Genomic DNA, 19,103 nt, shown 5'->3' on the forward strand with positions numbered 1-19,103 from the left:
TAGTCATCTCCCCCTAAACGGGAGCAACATTGCTGCAGTGGGGGGGGGGGACTTGAGGTCCCAATGACCTGGTGAGCTGGACCGAGGGGTAACTATTACTGAAGGAAGTCACAATGGAAGGATGGAGACAAAAGGGCTCCTAGGGCACCAAGACTATGAGGAGAGGATGGTGCACCCCACACCTGTTTGCCTCCACATCTGGACCAAGGGAGAACTCTCAAACGTGTGTTTGCCGTGCTAGGCATCCAGTATTACTAGGAGACCAGGAGTCCCGGAGATTTAGTGATGCTGCATGCTGAGCCCTGCAGTAGCAACACACCTTTTCTGTCCTTTATTCTGGCATAGATGGGTGGCTTGATCAAGGCCGGTCTTCAGTCAATGGTTGGTCAAATATGGCTAGGGTTCAAGCAGGCACTGATGCAGTCTGGTAATGCATAGGTCCTGTCAGTACTGAAATTAGTTGCTGCATATACTGGGAGATTTTGCAGGCCCAACTTAGGCTTCCCCTCATTGGACTCCAGAGATCTAGCGACGACCTATGCAATCCCAAGCCATTCTCTCTGAATGTCACATGTTGTCACTTGGAACCTTTCTGCCTTTCAAAGGGCAAGAATGGGATCGTAATGGTTTCGGACTCGATCCATTAAGGAAATACTTACCTGGTAAATTATGAGAGTATCCATATAGAAGTTACATAGTAGTGAAGGAGCATTGAGATGTATCAATCATGGATCAGTGTAAGGGAATTGTCTTTTCCCGAGTCTGATGAGGATTATGAGTAGAATGGTAAAGGAACTAAGAATTAATGTAGTGCCAGTACAAACGTTTTAAAAAGAAAATTGATAGTTTGGAACAGTTGACACCAGCTCTCCTGTAACTTTTTAAAATGTTAGTCTTTCAGAACCGGTTATGTAGACTGCGGTACCACCTCAAGGTAAAGCCATTATGTTGACTCAACCCTATGTGGTGTTTCCACAGGGTTATGGCATGGAACAACTCTTGTAATTTTAAGGAAAATCAACAAACCTGAGTTTTGGTAAGTTTAAAGTTGTTGGTGCAAACAGGGTCATCAGGTCATTAGTAAAAAGGAGCAAGGGAAATTTAGTTTGACAGGGGCAAAGCAATGTGCCTGTGTGCCTGTTTACACAGCCATGGGAAGTCTTTGCTTCCGGTTTAGCCCATCCTCCTTCCACCTCCCTTGCCTCCAATACTTCTCCCCCTACACACCACAAATCTGCCATACCTTTAAACCTCAGTCCTCATGCTGAAACTGCTGCTACTGAGTTCACAAAAAAACGAGTAGTGAGTGTGAAGGGTCTAGTGAGGAGACTCTACCAAAATACGAGCTTTGGAGCCATCAATCCAAGGCCATAGAGGTCTCAATGGTGACAGCTCCAGCTGCCACAACATCCACCAGGGCCTCCTCTGTAGGCAAGAATGACCCTAAAGTCAGTCAAGGAATACTGAGCCTGTCAAAAGATCTTCCAGAGGGGGCCTCTGGAGCCGTCAAAGGGTCCAGGGGGCCTCAACGATGACGACTCCAGCTGCTAACACATCCATAGGGGCCTCTGCTGCTAGGCAGAATGCCCCTGAAGAAAAGGCTCTGGTTCCGTTCTTTGCCCAGGCAAAGAAACCTAAAGGCTGTCAAACGGAATCCATGGAACTAGTTCCATGGTGTAAACAGTCCCTCAAAAGAATCCCCAAGATCATGGAAAGGTGCAGCATAAGGGTGGGGGCAACCTTGAACATAATGTGCATGCCAAACACCTTATGAAGAGTAGTTTGGGAACTGAATACCCTAATCCAACTGGAACTGTCAGGGAATTCATGCAAAATGGAAGAAACGCCACATCGATGTTCATGCACACAGTTGTGTAGACTACAAGAGATTATGACCTAGGGAAAATCATCCAATTTCCCTGAGTGCCATTATGGGGACTTTGATAAGGATGTCATGGAGAAGTAGCCAGTAATGGTAGTCAGGACATTCCCTTCCAGGCAACCACCTGCAGACAACACTGCAGGTGAAGGCTGTGAGAATAAGCTGACACGACCTTTACACTGTGCATCATCTACCTTCCTCAACATAATCTACAAAAAGAAGATTTGAGAAGTCGTCTTGGGAACTGGCACATACATTTCTACACTTGGGAGATTTCAATGGTTGGCAACACCTCTGGCAAGACACTCGAGGAAGGGCCTTGGAGTCCTTGTTCTTAAGAGTAGATGCAGTTTTTACTAACATGGCACCCCCACAGGTTTCCAATTCAACTGGGACATTCTCCAATATAGACCTGTCAATCGGTTCCAGATGAATTTCACTTGGCAGGTCATGGAAGACTTGCATGGAACGACCACTTCCCAATACTTTTGGAGGAGGTGAATGGTTTTCCCAGCCAAGGAGTGCAGAGATGGCGACTTGAACATGCGGACTGGAATCTTTTGAGATCAATTGCAGTATTGTAAGGATCTATGAATGATTTCCAGTGTGTTCAAGGTGCTGTTAATCACTTCACATCATGAATTCCCCTTTGGCAGCAGAAGCATCCATTCCCAAAAGTAGCAGGCAGTACCATCAGCCTCTGGTACCATGGGGTCTGATGATTGCTAATAACTGTTAGAGCAAGAAAAGCTGAAGTAAGGCAGTTGAAACAACGCCCCAGCATTGTAACCTTTGACCATTACAAAAAGACCTGAGCCAAAGCCAGGCAAGTGCTAATGGAGGCTAGACAAACATCGTGGAGACATTATGTATCCCAAATTTAACTCTGGCACCCTCTAGCAGGGTTTTATGGGACAAGGTGCGAAAGATCGCTGGAAAGAGTACATCCATGTCTCGACCTGCTTTGAAGATAGATGGCAAAATCCTCACAGACAAAAAAGATTTTGCAAATGAGCTAGCTAAACCCATGGCAGAGATTCCTCTAGAGCATTTACACTCCCCGTTTCTGCACTCTTCGGGCTAAACAGGAACAACGTCCAGTGTTGTTCTTCAGTGGGAAACTGCAGTAGAACTTTCATACAATTTGCCATTTTGCACATAGAGATGTACTTAGCACTCTGCCGTAAAACTGCCCCCGGAAGTGAGATATCCCATATCAAATGAATCTCACTTACCAGAGAGCTCCCAGAAGTTCCTGTTAGACCTATTCAATAGGATCTATAGGGAGGGGACAGGCCATCCACATGGAAAGAGGATATAATCATTTCTGTCCCTAAACCTTGCAGGAAAGCATCCACACCAGGAAATTACAGACTAATTTCTTGTACCAGCTGCATCTGCAAACTGATGGAGAAAATGGTAAATTTCAGGTTGACATGGCTGTTGGAAAAGGAAAACATGCTGACCCCATATTAATTTGGTTTAGAAAATTGAGATCGACCACAGACGCACTTGTGAGGATGGAAACTGCTATCTGCTATACATAATTCCTTTGCATAGCCATGTCACATGTTAGCAGTCTTCTTTGACCTTGAAAAGGCTTATGATACTACTTGGAAGCATGGCATACTCATGAAGCTGTATGACATTGGTTTAAGAGGAGCATTACCTACCTTCATACAAAGCTTCCTTTCTAACAGGAAGTTTAGAGTTCGGGTTGGAAATAGTTTCTCTAATCTGGAAGATCAGCTGTAAGGGGTCCCACAAAGGAGTGTCTTAAGTGTGACCCTGTTTGCCATTGCTATAAATGATGACATCGTTCCATGTGCTGCCTCATGTAATCTGTATGTGGATGCCTTTACACTGTACTGGTCTGGAGGAAGCTTACAGGATATGCAAGGACACATGCAGACTACAATAAATCATGTACAGTGGGGAACATATCATGGGTTTAAATTTTCCACAAGCAAGACCATGGCTATACATTTTCACAAACGAGAAAAGTTCTTTCCTTCCCTCTATTTAGGAGCAAACCCACTGCAATTTGTCCAAGAGGTGAAGTACTTGGGTCTTATTTTTGACTCAAGGCTTAAATGGGTGGCCCACATCAAAAAGTTAAAAGTGAAGGCTACAAAAGCGCTTAGTATTTTGCTGGTTCTTTCATATCTATCTTGGGGTGCAGCCTGCACAATGCTTCTGTGGCTTGACTATGGATGTGAAGCTTATTCATCTGCACTTCCACCGTTCACGTATGCAGAGAGTGGAGAATCACCTCTTTCATTACACTGGGACACGAGACTACAAAGGATACCGGGATCTCCTACATCCAGATTGGTTTTCAAACCCCTCTTGAGATAGCCGATTCTATGGTAGGAGAATGAGGAATCTTGTGGAAGATCTTAATTTAAATTTCACTAAGGTTCTGTCCACTGGAATTCCCCAGTTTCCCCCTTGGACTAATCACGTCGAGCTGGATTTGGTCGGAATTGAGAAAGGGGAAATATGTGAAGCAGAAGTCAGAGAGAAATTTCTTCAGCACATTTCTAAGTACCAAGGATCAGATGCAATATATACAGATGGTTCGAAATCTGAAAATGGTGTGGGCTATGCAGCAGTGAGCAGAAGTATCTGGCAGTCTTTCTCTAGCAGCCTCGATCTTCACTGCAGAGTTACATGCCATCCTTGCAGCAGTTAAGATGACTAGAAATCTTACGAACCATTCTATTGTAATATATTGTAACTCTCGTAGTACCTTGCAAGTAGTGAAGAACTGATATCAACACGTAAAAAGATAACTATGTTGGGTGACAGTGCATGTTGGCATCAGTGGGAATGAGCAAGCTGATCAGAAGGCCAAGGCAAATGCCGCTCAGCCCTGTGATAATCCTCTCCTCTCCCTCTCCCACACAGCGACCTGAAACTTAACATCAGGGGTTTTTCTTCGCGACAAATGGAAGGAACAATGGAGGCATCCTCAAGAAACAAACTGCGTGAGATTAGAGAGGACCTTGGCAGTTGGGTGACCAGATCCATCACAACCGAAAAGTAGTTGTATTAACAAGACTAAGAATCGGGCACACAAGACCGACTCATGGGCCGAGGAGGGCTAAAAGTGAAGCACTTTGTCAGGAATACCAAGAGCCATTAACGGTCGCACATGTAGTGGAAAGATGTGCAACATTCTCAGACCAAACACGTACGTACTTGTCTCACACTTGTCTGAACGATGTACTGGGGAGGATTTTGACATAGGTCTTATTAGTTCCGTTTGGAGACTAATTTCCAATACAGTTTAATTATGCATAATGTTTATGCAATAATTTTATACATTTAGAGCATAATATTTATGCTTTAATTTTTTCATATATTATTTGTTATTTATAAGATATTTATTGATAGATTTTTAAAGTTTTAGATATTTAATATTTCTATCTAACAAGGTATTCGCCGCTAATGACCTAGCTGTTGACGCGGCAGATAATTTAAAATAATCAATCAATCTTATCGCCCGTTAGGGGGAGGTAGGAGTGATGGCTAGTGATAAGAATGACTACTAGTATCTTTTTTCTGCAGTTATTAAGAAACGTACTTGCTACTCATTGCTTAAAAGTTGGCAGTAACTGCGCAAGAATTGGAATATTGCAACAGTGTATGGCAAAGTCGCCGTCCTATGTGTCCTGAGAAACAAACTTAGGAAAAGCATTCCATGTCTAATAGTGAGGAGGATGCTCTCACACTCCAAGGCAGTGCACAAAATAATTATACATAGATTTAAGAAGGAATTAAATTATCTACAAACTTGCAAAGGGTTAAAGAAACTGACACTTTCTCGACTTCTGTGTGTATATGTGGATGTGGGTAGTGAGTGTGCGTTTCACTGTCACGGAAAGCCTGATAAGTTGATGGTCATACCACATCGTTGGATCCTTATCGAAGGGAGATACATTGCCTGAGGTGTATTGTCACTTTTTCAGCTTATGAAAAATATGTCCTAATTTACTTTCACAAATGTTCGTAAGTAGTATATGACATTTGATATAAGCATACTTATATCCTTAAGTGAAATTATGGATAAAAAAAAAAATGTGTGAAATGAAGATTTTAAAAAATCAACCTATTTCCCAAGACTCTCCGAGTCTTGAGAATAGGCTTTATATTTCTATATGCACACACACACACATATGTATAATGTATACAAGCACACACAGTCGCAAACACACACATATATGTGTGTGTGAGTCTATATATATATATATATATATATATATATATATATATATATATATATATATATATTCATACATACATACATACATACACATATACATGCACATACATACACATACATATATACATACATACATACATACATACATATACATACATACATACATAAATGCATGCCCACACACACTGAAATGTATATGTGTGAGTTATTCTAATATATATATCCATTAATAAGATAGTTCACATCAAAACACGCATGTTCTCAATGACAATATCTGATCATGTCGTGCGCGACTTTTGGGTCTCCAATTTGGCCGGGTGCCGCTCCTTCGTCGCTTAATGGTACATTTGTTGTGTTCATTAATTACAACGTCCCCCAGGCTCATTAAAAGGGTGTAAATGAGGTCACTGCCACACCCGATTGGTACGTTCGGGAACGAGTGTATGTTGTAATGTTAGAGGAATTGTGGAAAGGAGCGACAGTGGTGTCCGTATGTATGTGTGTGAAGTGTAGTTGTGCAAATGAGCCGAAGTGAGGTAGGCGTGGTTGAAATCCCGAGGAGAGGCGTGTACAGATGCTTCATCTATATTTTAGGGTTTTTGATTGTTTGCCGTTTAGCTTTAGAAGAGAATATGTTTTAGGCGTTATTCAGCCTTCCTTCTTACATAGAGTCGGGGACTTATCAAAAGGAGTAGTGCATCTATGGACACAATTAAACACATTCACCTACGTACATGAATGTGAAAGTAGGTCAGTGACCGTGACGTAATCAGTGACCTTGACGAAACCACACACTGCAAACCAAATTTGGCCACAAACATAATCAATACCCGGAATCATTAACCTATTTTTCACATATGCATTTTATGTTCGTACATGACGCATCATAAGAAAAAATAATGAAACAAATGATTGTAATTACAGACGAGTATCCCCTCCAATGCAGGTGACAGGTGACACAGATTAATGATCACAGCGTAACCACACAACCTTTCGAGAGTGAAAGCAGGTTAATGATCACGAGGTAAACCACCAGACCGTAGCTAATGATGACTAACACGCACACCTTACAGTCCAAAATAGTAATCATAACAGAAAGATGACCAATACCCGTAACCGAAATCATTACCCGTAGGCAGAGCTACAGATGACTCACCCGTGGCTCCCCCCCACCCACACCGCAATATTCACCATGTTTTAAACTTTTACCGAGATCGAGAAATTGATTCTGTTACAGACGAGGGAAACCGTCTCTCTAATGACTGAAACTGTTCAAAATCAATAAAAATAGGTCACACAGTCTGCTAATGACCGATAATTTCTGCTCCTCTCTCACTGAAACCAGAGATAAGAATACAATTAAGGTAAAGGATTATAAAAAACTCGTTTTTAAAATTTATATGCTTTATTTTGATTGTATAAACACTAAAACAATGCGCTTGAAACACACACACACACACACACACCACACACCACACACACACACACACCCCACCCCACCCCCACACACACACACACACATTATTTTCCCACCCAATATGATGCAGATGACAAGGAAAAATTCTAACCCGTGCCTGCATTACCTATCACTGCATGCTGTCGAATCCTCATGTCTTCTGTTAAGTAAATGAGAGGAATCAAGTCGGGCATAAACGGAGGCGGTTCAGACGAGGGAAACTCTCAATTGTCTGATTACTACCGCATGCCAACAAACTCCTCTCACCGTGCGATGACCCGTTGCCAAGATCGAAACCGTGCAAATGATGAGAATATATTAGATAGATCATCTCACCGGTGGCGCTTGGATTTTTGATAGGGCATGTGTCAGGACCATCTATGTAAGCGATAATTTAGAGCTGTCTGGAAGATAATTCTTTTGCCCTCGGTCGTATCCTCCTCTTAAATGACAGTCTGTCACCTGTGGATTACAGAACTTAACCCGTTCTTCATCGCGGTGATATCTCCAGGTGGCGACATTTTTATTTGCAGTGTAGGGGGTTTCTCCATTGAATATCTTCTTTTCTTCCTGGCGTATTGTCACTCACTCTTCACTCACCAAACGACTAAACAGGGCTTTAAATACCATTGACGGCAATATTTCCATGCTGGCAACTATTGATATTTTGGGCGGGCGGAACACAAATAACAGGCTTAAATTTTCTGTGTAAATGTAAAATGCGATTACCACTATTTCAATGTTTGCACCTTTCATGCTTATAAAACTAAAGGTTAATTACCTAATAGATTGAAAAGTCGCTGGTTTTATTCTATTTAGAGAGCATTAATAGGGTTTCCAAGGTATCTACACCTGGTCAAAGACGGGTTTCCCCCTCGTATTTACGCCTGAACACCTAAACAACCACCTCTTCTTGCTCAGAGGTAATGATGAAATAATCGCAAAGATTATAATCAGTATCCTTATTTTTTTTTTATAAATGCATAATATAACAAAGGTGCAGACCTAATAAGAATAAAAAAAAAAAAAAAACTTAATTTCGCAGAACAACTGATAAGCCTGCAACCTCCTCTATATTTAACGTGTTATACTAGCCGTTCTTACATCCCAAAGCATCTTCATAATAAAAAATATAGTTTATTGAAAAGGATCATGAAATTCTTGTTGTACTTTTATGACTCTCAAGCTTACACAAACATACGCCCTAAGAGGCGATAACACAAATAACAGGCTTAAATTTTCTGTGTAAATGTAAATGCAATAACCAACATTTCATACCTTTGCACGTTTCATACTTATAAAACTAAAAGGTTATTTACCTAATAGATTGAAATGACGCTGGTTTTATTCTATTTAGAGAGCATTAATAGGGTTTTCAAGGTTATCTACACCAGGTCAAAGACGGGTTTCCCCCTTGTATTTACGCCTGAACACCTAATTATCTACCAACTAGCGTCACTACTTGCCCATATGTATAACTATTGCTTGAACTTGTAACTGACTTGACAAATGGCTGTGTTACAGACGAATGATCACCCCTCATAACCAATAACAAATAACCGCGCAAGGGAAAGAACCCAACCGCAGGACGGATAGAAGTCAGGCCAGGTAATGACCAAATTCAAGGTGTTGACCCGAAAACAGGTGATCCTTCCTTCCCTTCCTATCGCCCTTGTCCCACATTCCTCCATACCCCATTACAAACCAATAATAGTAAGAAAAAGAAGCAAACAAACAAATCACCAGTCACAAGTCCTGCTTAGGGAGATGATACAGCTCTGCACTGAAGTGTTACAGGTGAGTGATCACACCTATAGCTAATGAGCGTGACACCATCAATATGATAGCCCGATGTCGGTTGTCGCTGACGACCCCCCCTTTTCCATCATACACTCCCCTTCTCCCCCATATGCCTTATTATGAATCTCAAGCTTACAAAAAACACACGTCCTAAGAGCCCGTAAACAAAATATAAGGCTTAAAGTTTGTGTGTAAATGTAAATGCGATAACCAATATTTCATACTTTGCAAGTTTCATACTTATAAAACTAACAGGTTAATTACCTAATAGACTGAAAAGACGCTGGTCTGATTCTATTTAGAGAGCCTGAATAGTGTTTTTAAGGTATCTACACCAGGTCAAAGAGGGTTTCCCCCTCATATTTTCGCCTGAAAAACCTAATTATCTACCCACTAGCGTCACCACCTGTCCCCCGTGTTGACTCAGTTATGTTTTGCTAATTAACCTCAAGGGACAATGCGGTATATTTCCTAAAAGTTCCTGCCGCATTTCTCGATGTTTTACAATCTACAATGCAAAATTAGGAAATATTTAGTTTTCCCTTAAGACCCATATGTTAAATATATACATACGAGCATATCCTTCCATAAGAGATCGCATAAAAAATACACCCCGTTTTATGATGATATCAACACAGAAAATGGGCTAGCTCTTCAGCAATTTACTCCCCTCCTCGAAATTGTCTATAGTACCTGGCTACAGTATATAGGAAGAAAAAGAACGATGCAACGGAACATATATTGTTTTCGCATTCAGGCACCACTTATTAAGTAAACATACATATATTTCTTAAATCTTTTACAAAGAAGAGAAAATATCTTTAAGTCGACACTGAAAAAAACTTGCTACTCGACCTCTTCCACATTTTCTGAAGAAACTTAATATACAAGCATGCCAATGAAGAAAACCCTCCTTCACCCATAATTTTTCACTATGCCACTAGTTGCTTGCAGTGACGAAAACTGTTAAAAAACCCATGTAAAAATATTTCTATCTCCCAAAATAAAAAAAGAAGGCTTGATTAATTTTTAACACATTCTCCCCTTTTAGCAATGACTCTATCAAAACCAAGAACTTTATGAAATATGAAAAAAAAAATTGAGGTAAAATAATATAACTTGTTTGCCCTCATGATATAATGTTTTTTTATAATTGTTCGCATATTGGACAAAGACACACACACACAAATTAGCCTAAAGCAGAGATTTTTGGCCATGGGTACTTTTACCAGAGGGAGTAAATATACATGGCACCCGCGATGCGATAGATCTTAGCAGACAGCATGTGATTTTCCAACTGATGCGTTTTTTTTTTCTCTCTTTTCTTAAACCGAGTTATCAACAACTATATATTATATTTCTTAATCAAAACGTTCTTTGCAAAATTAAAAAAAAAAATAAAGGTGCTTTCTTGTTGTGTTGTCTACATTAGATATTCTTTTTTACATGGCAGTAAAAGGGTATATGACGAGCAACATAACAGCGAGGAGGTTAAGTTATAGAGAAAGGTTGAAAATCACAGTCCTAAAGGGGAAAAGCCGCAACCGAAGCAATATTTCAAATGACAAAATAAAAAGCATTTGTTTAGGAGAAAAAATATTCGCTTTACCTCATAATAAGGGAGGGAAAATCTTCTTTTCATAAACTTAAAAGAAAGCAAATGCCTTTTTCAAATACAAGGGATTATTGAAGTAAATGTATATAACTGAGCAGGTTTTTTCAGATTGGGGAAAAATATGGTAAGTGTTAAAATGTTATAGCATTGCTATCATCTTTTAAAAAAAAGTTTTTATCTAAAGATGCCTTCCTAAACTCTGACAATGCTCCAGGCAATATCCAGATAACGGACGACCACAGACAGGTATCAGGGAAATACCCCTGCTGTCACGAGATAATGACTTCACCCCACATAGTAAAATCATTTTTGGACGTGCGAAGTGAGGAAGAGGCGAACAATAGAGCGACACCATGGAAGTACTTTTTTCGTCTCCTTCGTGAAGAACTGCATAGTTAATGAATATCTACCATGGAAAAACGCACCCCTTCAATCATTGACCAAGGTAAACCCCCAGTTCTAGATAGCTAGAAAGTTAGAAATGCACGCCTCGGTTGTTGATCTTCGTAGCACATCGTTCTTCACAACCACTCGTTCGCTAGCTCACGGTTTTGTTCTCCCTATCAACATGCCATATCTTGTTGGCGAGGCCTCAACCTCTCCTAAATCTGCTCCTCCCCCCCTTCCCCTCGACTAAGGCCGATGCTGGTATTTACCGCGAGGATGTAAAAAATGGTGATTATAATCATAATTGGAGCTATAACATAACTTCACACAACACTAAATATGTATTGACATGATTGACTTAGAATGGTGATGCTTATAGTCATATCAAGCTTGGGGTTCCTTGGGGAAGAAAATAATAAAATTTTATTTAAAAAAGTAATATGTCTTTCATCAGTAGTATAAAATAGATAATTACTCATATGACTACAATACACAAACACCATAGTACAAACATTTGCCACGATAATTTTTCAGAATTTATAATTCCATCATTCATCAAGTTTTGCTCTCGTTTTCCCTCGCAATATTTACTCCCTGTAAAACAAGAATATCAAAGTGACCCAAAAAGAAAGCACCTTTATTTTATTTTTTTTTGCAAAAAAACGTTTTGTTTAAAGGAAATAAATTGTTTGTTGAAATCGATTAAGAAAGAAAAAAAAAAAAAACGCATCATTGGAAACACATGCTGTCTGCTAAGATCTATCCCCCAATCGCGGGTGAAGTATATTTATCCCTCGGAAAAATTTTCCCTGGTCAAAAATCTCTGTTTTAGGCAAAATTTGTGTGTGTGTGTCTTTGCAAAAAGGAAAAATTAAAAAAGATTATATGAGGGGCAAACAAAAATTTTTTTTACCTAAATTTTTTTTTTTTCTTTTTCAAAAAAGTTCTTGGTTTGATAAGGTAAATTTGCTAAAAGGGGAAAAAGTGTTAACAATTAATCAAGCTTCTTTTTTTTTCTGGAGATAGAAATATTTTACAGGGGTTTTTTAACAGTTTTCGTCACTGCAGAACTGTGGCTAGTGAAAAATTATAGGTGAGGTGTTTTCTTTTTTGGGAGTTTTTTAATTAAGTTTTTGAAAAGGGGAAAGGGTCGAGTGCAAGTTTTATTCAGTGTCGACTTAAAGATATTTTCTCTTTGTAAAAGTTTTAAAAAAAAATTATGTATTATTTTAAAAAGTGGACCGAATCGCAACAATATTTTTACCGTTGCATCGTTCTTTTTCTTCCTATTAGGGTACCCAGGTCTATAGACAATTTCGAGGAGGGGGAGTAAATTGCTAAAGAGTAGTCCTTTCTTTTTGGATATCACTAAAACGGAGGAGTTTTTATGAAATCTCTATGGAAGGATATGCTCGTATGTATTAGTTTACATAGGGGTCTTTAAGGGGAAAACTAAAATATATTTCCTAAGTTCATTGTAGATGAAAAAACATGAAAAATGGACGGAAAACATTTAAAAAATATCCCTCATTGCCCCTTGGGGTTTAATTAGCAAAACATAAACTGATCAACATGTGGGACAGGTGGTGACGCTAGGGGGTAGAAAATTTGGGTTTTTTCAGGCGTAAAAGGGGGGGAAACCCGTTTTTGACCTGGGTAGATACTTGAAAACACTTTTCGGCTCTCAAAATAGAATCAAAACCAGCGTCTTTTCAGTCTATTAGGAAATTTAAACCCTGTTAGTTTTATAAGATGAAATTTGCAAATATGAAATTTTGGTTATCGCATTTACATTTACACAAAAATTAACCCTGTTATTTTGTTATCGCCTCTTGGACGTTTTTTGTGTAAGCTTGAGTTTCATAATAAAGGCTTTATGGGGGAGAAGGGGATGAGATGGAGGGGGGGCGTCAGCGAAAAAATGACATCGGGCTATCATATTGAGGGTGTCACGTCATTAGCTATAGGTGTGATCATCACCTGTAACATTCAGTGCCAGAGAGTATTATTCCCTAGCGGATTTGTGCTGGGTTTTTGTTTTTTGCTTCTTTTTCTTACTTTTATTGGTTTGTAAGGGGGTAGGGAGGAATGTGGGAAAGGGCGGTGGGAAAGGGAAAGGGAAAGGGATCCCCTGTTTTGGGCAACACCTTGAATTTGGATTCCCGGGCCCTTCTATCCGCCGCGGTTGGGTTCTTTCCCTTGCGGGGTTTTTTTGATTGGTTATGGGGGGTGATCCTTTCGTCGAAAACCGGGCCTTTGTAATCAGTTAAAATTTCAAGCAAAGTTATACTAGGGGAAGTAGTGAGCATTTGGTAGAAAATTGGGTGTTCAGGCGTAAATAAAAGGGGGGAAAACCCGTTTTTGCCCCGGTGTAGTCCCTTAAAAAACCCTTTTAATGCTTTTAAAATAGAATAAAACAGCGTCATTTCAACTATTAGGTAAAAAACCTTTTAATTTTTAAGTATGAAACGTGAAAAAAGGTATGAAATTTTGGGTTTTACGATTTCTTTTACACAAAAAAATTTAACCCTTTTATTTGTGTTATCGCCTTTAGGGGTATGTTTGTGTAAGCGAGAGTCATAATAAAGTACAACAAAAATTTCATGACCCTTTTTCAATAAACTATTTTTTATTATAAGATGTTTTTGGGGATGAAGAACGGCTTTTAAAACTTAAAAAATATGAGGGGAGGCGCGGGTTATCAGCGTTCTGCAAAATTAATCTTTTTATTATTTTTCTTTTAGGGCCACCTTTTTTTATATCTGCTTTTAAAAAAAAAAATAAAAAATGATTAAATCTTGCGATTATTTTTATTCCTGAGCAAGAAGAGGTGTTTTTTAGGTGTTCAGGCGTAAATACGAGGGGGAAACCCGTTTTGACCCGGGTAGAACCTTGGAAACCCTATTTAAAGCCTTAAAAAGAATAAAAACCCGGACTTTTCAATCTTTAGGGAAAATTAAACCTTTTTTGTTTTATAAAATGAAAAGGGGCAAACATATGAAAAAAGTGGTTTTCGATTTTACATTTACACAGAAAATTTAAGCCTGTTTTTTGTGTTTTGCCCGCCCAAAAATCAATAGTTTTCCGATGGAAAAATTGCCGTCAAGGTATTTAAAGCCCTGTTTAGGTTTGGGGATGAAGATGAGTGACAATACGCCAGGAAGAAAAGAAGATATTTAAGGAGAACCCACTCACTGCAAATAATAAATGATCCCACCTGGAGTATCACCCCGTAGAAACGGGTTAAAATTCCCTAATCCACTGTTTACAGACTTTTATTTAAGAGGAGGGTACGACCCAGAAAAAGAATTTTCCTCCAGACAGCTTAACTTTCGTACAAGATGGCCGACACATCCCTACAAAATCCAAGAGTTTCCCCCGGTGAAGTGATCTACCAAAAATTCTCATCATTTGCACGGTTTTGATCTTGGCAACGGGGCATCGCAGGTTAGGGAGTTTGTTGGCATGGGTAGTAATCAGACAATGGGGTTTTCCCTCGTTTGACCCCTCCGTTTTATGCTGACTTGACCTCTCATTGATTACATGAGGTTTTGACAGCATGCAGTGATAGTAATGCGGGACGGGGTTTGAATTTTCCTGATCTGATCATATGCAGGGGGGGAAAAAAAAAGTGTGTGTGTCCTTAGGGGTTTTGTGTGTGTGTGTGTGTGTGTGTGTGTGTGTGTGTGTGTGTGTGGTGTGTGTTGTGGGGGTGTGTGTGTGTGCGACGCATTATAGTGTTTATACAATAAAAAAAAAAAGCATATATTTAAACGAGTTTTTTTAAACCCTTTTCCTTAATGTATTCTTATCTCTGGTACAGTGAAGAGGACAGAAAATTACGGTCACTAGCAGACCCGTGTGACCTATTTATTTTTGATTTTTCAGTTTCGTCATTAGAGAGACGGTTTTTCCCGCTGTAACAGAATAATTTTGTCTCGGACAAGTTTAAACATGGTGAATATTTGGGGTTTTGGGGGGGGGGGAGCCACGGGTGATCATCTGTAGCATTCCTAGGGGAAAGTTTCGGGTTTCGGGGATTGGTATCTTTCTGTTATATGTACTATTTTGGACTGTAAGGTGTGCGTGTTAGTCATATTTGCTACGGTTTGGGGTTACCTCGTGATCATTAACCCCTTTCCTCTCGAAAAAAGGGTTTTGGGGGTTTCCTGTGATCATTAACATGTCACCGTCACCTGCATTGGAGGGGGGTACTCGCTGTAGTAAATTTGTTTTCATTTTCTCTTTTGATGCGTCTTACGAACATAAAATGCAAGGGGAAAGTAGGTTAATGATTTCGGGTTTTGATTATGCGTTGTGGCATTGGGGTGCGGTTTGCGGTTTTTGGTTTTGTCAAGGTCACTGATTTTCGTCACGGCATGACCTACTTTCACATTCAGTACGTAGGGAAAGTGTTTTTTTGGGGCCATGATGCACTACTAAAAAGGGATTTTAATATTATTTTTATTTTGTAAAACAAAAATAAAAAAAGGACAAAAAAAAATACGCACAGTAAAACAACACTAAAAAACAAAAGCAAAACAGACATAAAACAATAAAACACGAGACAAACATTAAAACGAGAACCGCCTTCTCTCACATATAAAAACTTAATCACTTATCTCTTATTGCCGAGACCACCTATCTTGGGCACCACAACCACAGTCCAGCACTTGACCTGGCCTGGAACTCAAACCGATCTGCCCTCTTGAAGGGCCGGGGACTTTTCCTTGTCACCTCGGCCCGCGAAACTGAGGTTGGTTCTCAAAAACCTTCACATAAAAAAAAACTTGCATTATACACCAAAATATTCTTTATATAATAATTAAGATAACTTTTAAAAAGTTATTTCATAAAATAAATAAAAATTCTTTGAAATAAAATAGTAAAACAAGTAAAAAAAAGAACCACTATGTACATGGTAAGATACGTTCATAAAATGTGTAAAATTATAAAAATATGAAATGCAAAATATTCATAATAAAGTTAAGATGAAATGATAATAAGGTAAATAAAGATTAAAAGTTTCTTTGCAAATTCATTTTCTGTGTGGTGGTCTCTTTTCCCAAGGTTCGTCTAAAACACGATGTAAAAATGTTTATTAAAACATACTAAAATATTAAAACATACTGAAATATTAAAACATACGGACGGGTGACGAGGCCGCGCAGGTGAGTCGCTCCAGGTGGCTTCCCGTTTTCTGTTGCCGCAGCTTCCTCACCGTTGACGGGCATCCTCACCCCGGGGGATAAAAACAGGGGCTTTGGGCAACCTAGGGGGCGTACGAGGCTGCGACACCTCCGTGGAACGAGGAGGAACGCCGCCCTTCATCTCGAAAAGGGGGGGAGACGAAAGAATGTAGGGGACCGTGGGGGACGTATACAGGCGGTCCACTACACATTAACACGTGTCGCGTCCATTGTGACTGCGAAATTTTACCTTTATTAAAATGTGGTTTCCCTCCTTTGTCTTTTTTTCAACTTTCTTTTTTATGTGATACATGTATTCGGGCCAATAGCCCTGTCTTTGGGAATAAATAAAAGACAGTCAAATTGCTCTTCATTATTTTATAACACTGAAGTGAATACCGATAAAACATGGAATCAGGATTTAAACATCAGCCACTTAGCCCCTAGTTATGGATAGTGGCAATCACAAATGAGCAACTACCAGTGTGAAATTCCTAGTGATTAGTGCGAGCGAAAACTCGCCAGAGGTGATCCTCTCGAAGCCGGTCCTTGAGGTTTCCCGAGTTCTCGCCTGGACCTCTTGGTGGCGGTCTTGCCTTTCTAGGGGGGGAGTCCACCTCCACTGCCGCTTCCACTTCCGCTGCCACTTCCACTTCCACCGCTTCCCCCACTTCCGGTACCACTTCCACTTCCACTGCTTCCTCCACTTCCACCGCTTCCTCCACTTCCGGTTCCACTTCCACTTCCTCCGCTTCCTCCACTTCCACTTCCGGTTCCACTCCCACCGCTTCCTCCACTTCCGGTACCACTTCCACTTCCGGTACCACTTCCTCCACTTCCACCATCACCTCCTTGACCTGGACCACCGCATGGACCAGTTGCCGGGGAAGCCAAGTAGACGGGTACAAATACCACTGGTTGGAAAGATGGATTGCCTAAACCTGGGGGACCGCCTGGTCTTCCGACGCAACTGCAAAGAGTAGCCATAAAGATCTCGCCATCCTTCGGACACAGTTTTACAACGCAGCAAGTGAGCGAGACTTTGCTCTTGGTCGCAGACACGTTCTACGAAAAAACTTTAGATGATGACGGCCTACTTGAGTCGACATTTTCTTTTCATGTTTCATATATATTTGTAAGCCTTGATGTGGAGTGCTTTGAGCGATTTCCAATGTCAAAAGTTGTGTTTATAGAATGCGTAATATTATGTGCAAAAAGAAAAAAAAATGTAGGATAGTTATGATAGGCCTCCTATCAGTATTAATGCATAATTTGCTGTTATAATGTATATTATTTTTATTGTAAATAATGAATATTGCTGTTCCTTTTAACAGTGATATCATGGTTATTATCACTGCCGGTATAATTTCAATATAATCTTTTATGAATGTTGCTTATCATTATTACAATTATTTCAGTATTTTCATTTTTAGTACTCCAATCTCCTACAATTTTAAGCAGAACTAACAAAACAAGCCTTGACTCTTACCCATTCCGTGCAGGAAATCCTTGCGCCGTCCAAAGCACCGACAGGAGTAGAAGCACGCCCAGTCTGACGGAAGGAACGGAGAATAATGTTTATTTACCTTTCGCAAAGAAAAAATTGCTTGAATATATCCTGTGTATGTGTCTGTGTGTCTGTTCGTTTGAAAAAATTTGTATACATACATTTATAATACATATAACTATTTATATAAATTCTTACATATAAAAATGAACATAAGTATACACACACATACATAAATACATATATACATATATGTATTCTTTTATATGTAAATGCATACCTGTATTATATATTTTATTTTATATATATTTTATATATATTAAATATATATATATAATTATTATATTTTACATTATTATATGTGTTTTGTTTAACCCTTGTATAAATATATGTACGTATGTATGTATATATATATATATTATATATATATTTTTATATATATATATATATATATATATATATATATGTATGTTTTTTTTTTTTTTTTTCAAGAACTTTCTATCGTATGCACATTATTTTTGTGTTGATTTCCTCTTATTTAGGAATTATATATTATATAATTTTTTTTTTTTATGCCAATATGTGATATAGATTTGTTTTATCATGTATTTTTGCTTTTGTTGGACGTGTCTCTGGGCATTTGTTTTTTGTTTTTCTCCCCTTTGGAGGTGGACGCGTAGATTTTATGAATGTGGCAGGCTTGGGCTTGTGTTTGCCTTGATTCCCCTTTCTTGAAATATTTGACAGCTGTGAATATTGATTAGAACAGCCTCTTTTTAATAGTGTGGTATGTGTTGTTTTGTGATTCAGGATGTTAGTTTAAAGGATTTAAATGAATATGGCTTTAAAATTCATACACAAGCAGAACATACTGCAACTGATCAGGGTCCCTGAGAGTCATGGAGGTTTGTGCTAGATGATTAAATTCACTGTCATTCGCACTTTATTCAGTGGGTCGAGCATTTGTTCCTGCCGATCAAGACCTGATTTAGTGATTACTACTCAGAGAGATGGGAGGTCTCAAATGTTGTTAAAATCA

Source organism: Penaeus monodon, chromosome 35 (genome assembly GCF_015228065.2).
Source record: "Penaeus monodon isolate SGIC_2016 chromosome 35, NSTDA_Pmon_1, whole genome shotgun sequence".
Classification (NCBI taxonomy): Eukaryota; Metazoa; Arthropoda; class Malacostraca; order Decapoda; family Penaeidae; genus Penaeus; species Penaeus monodon.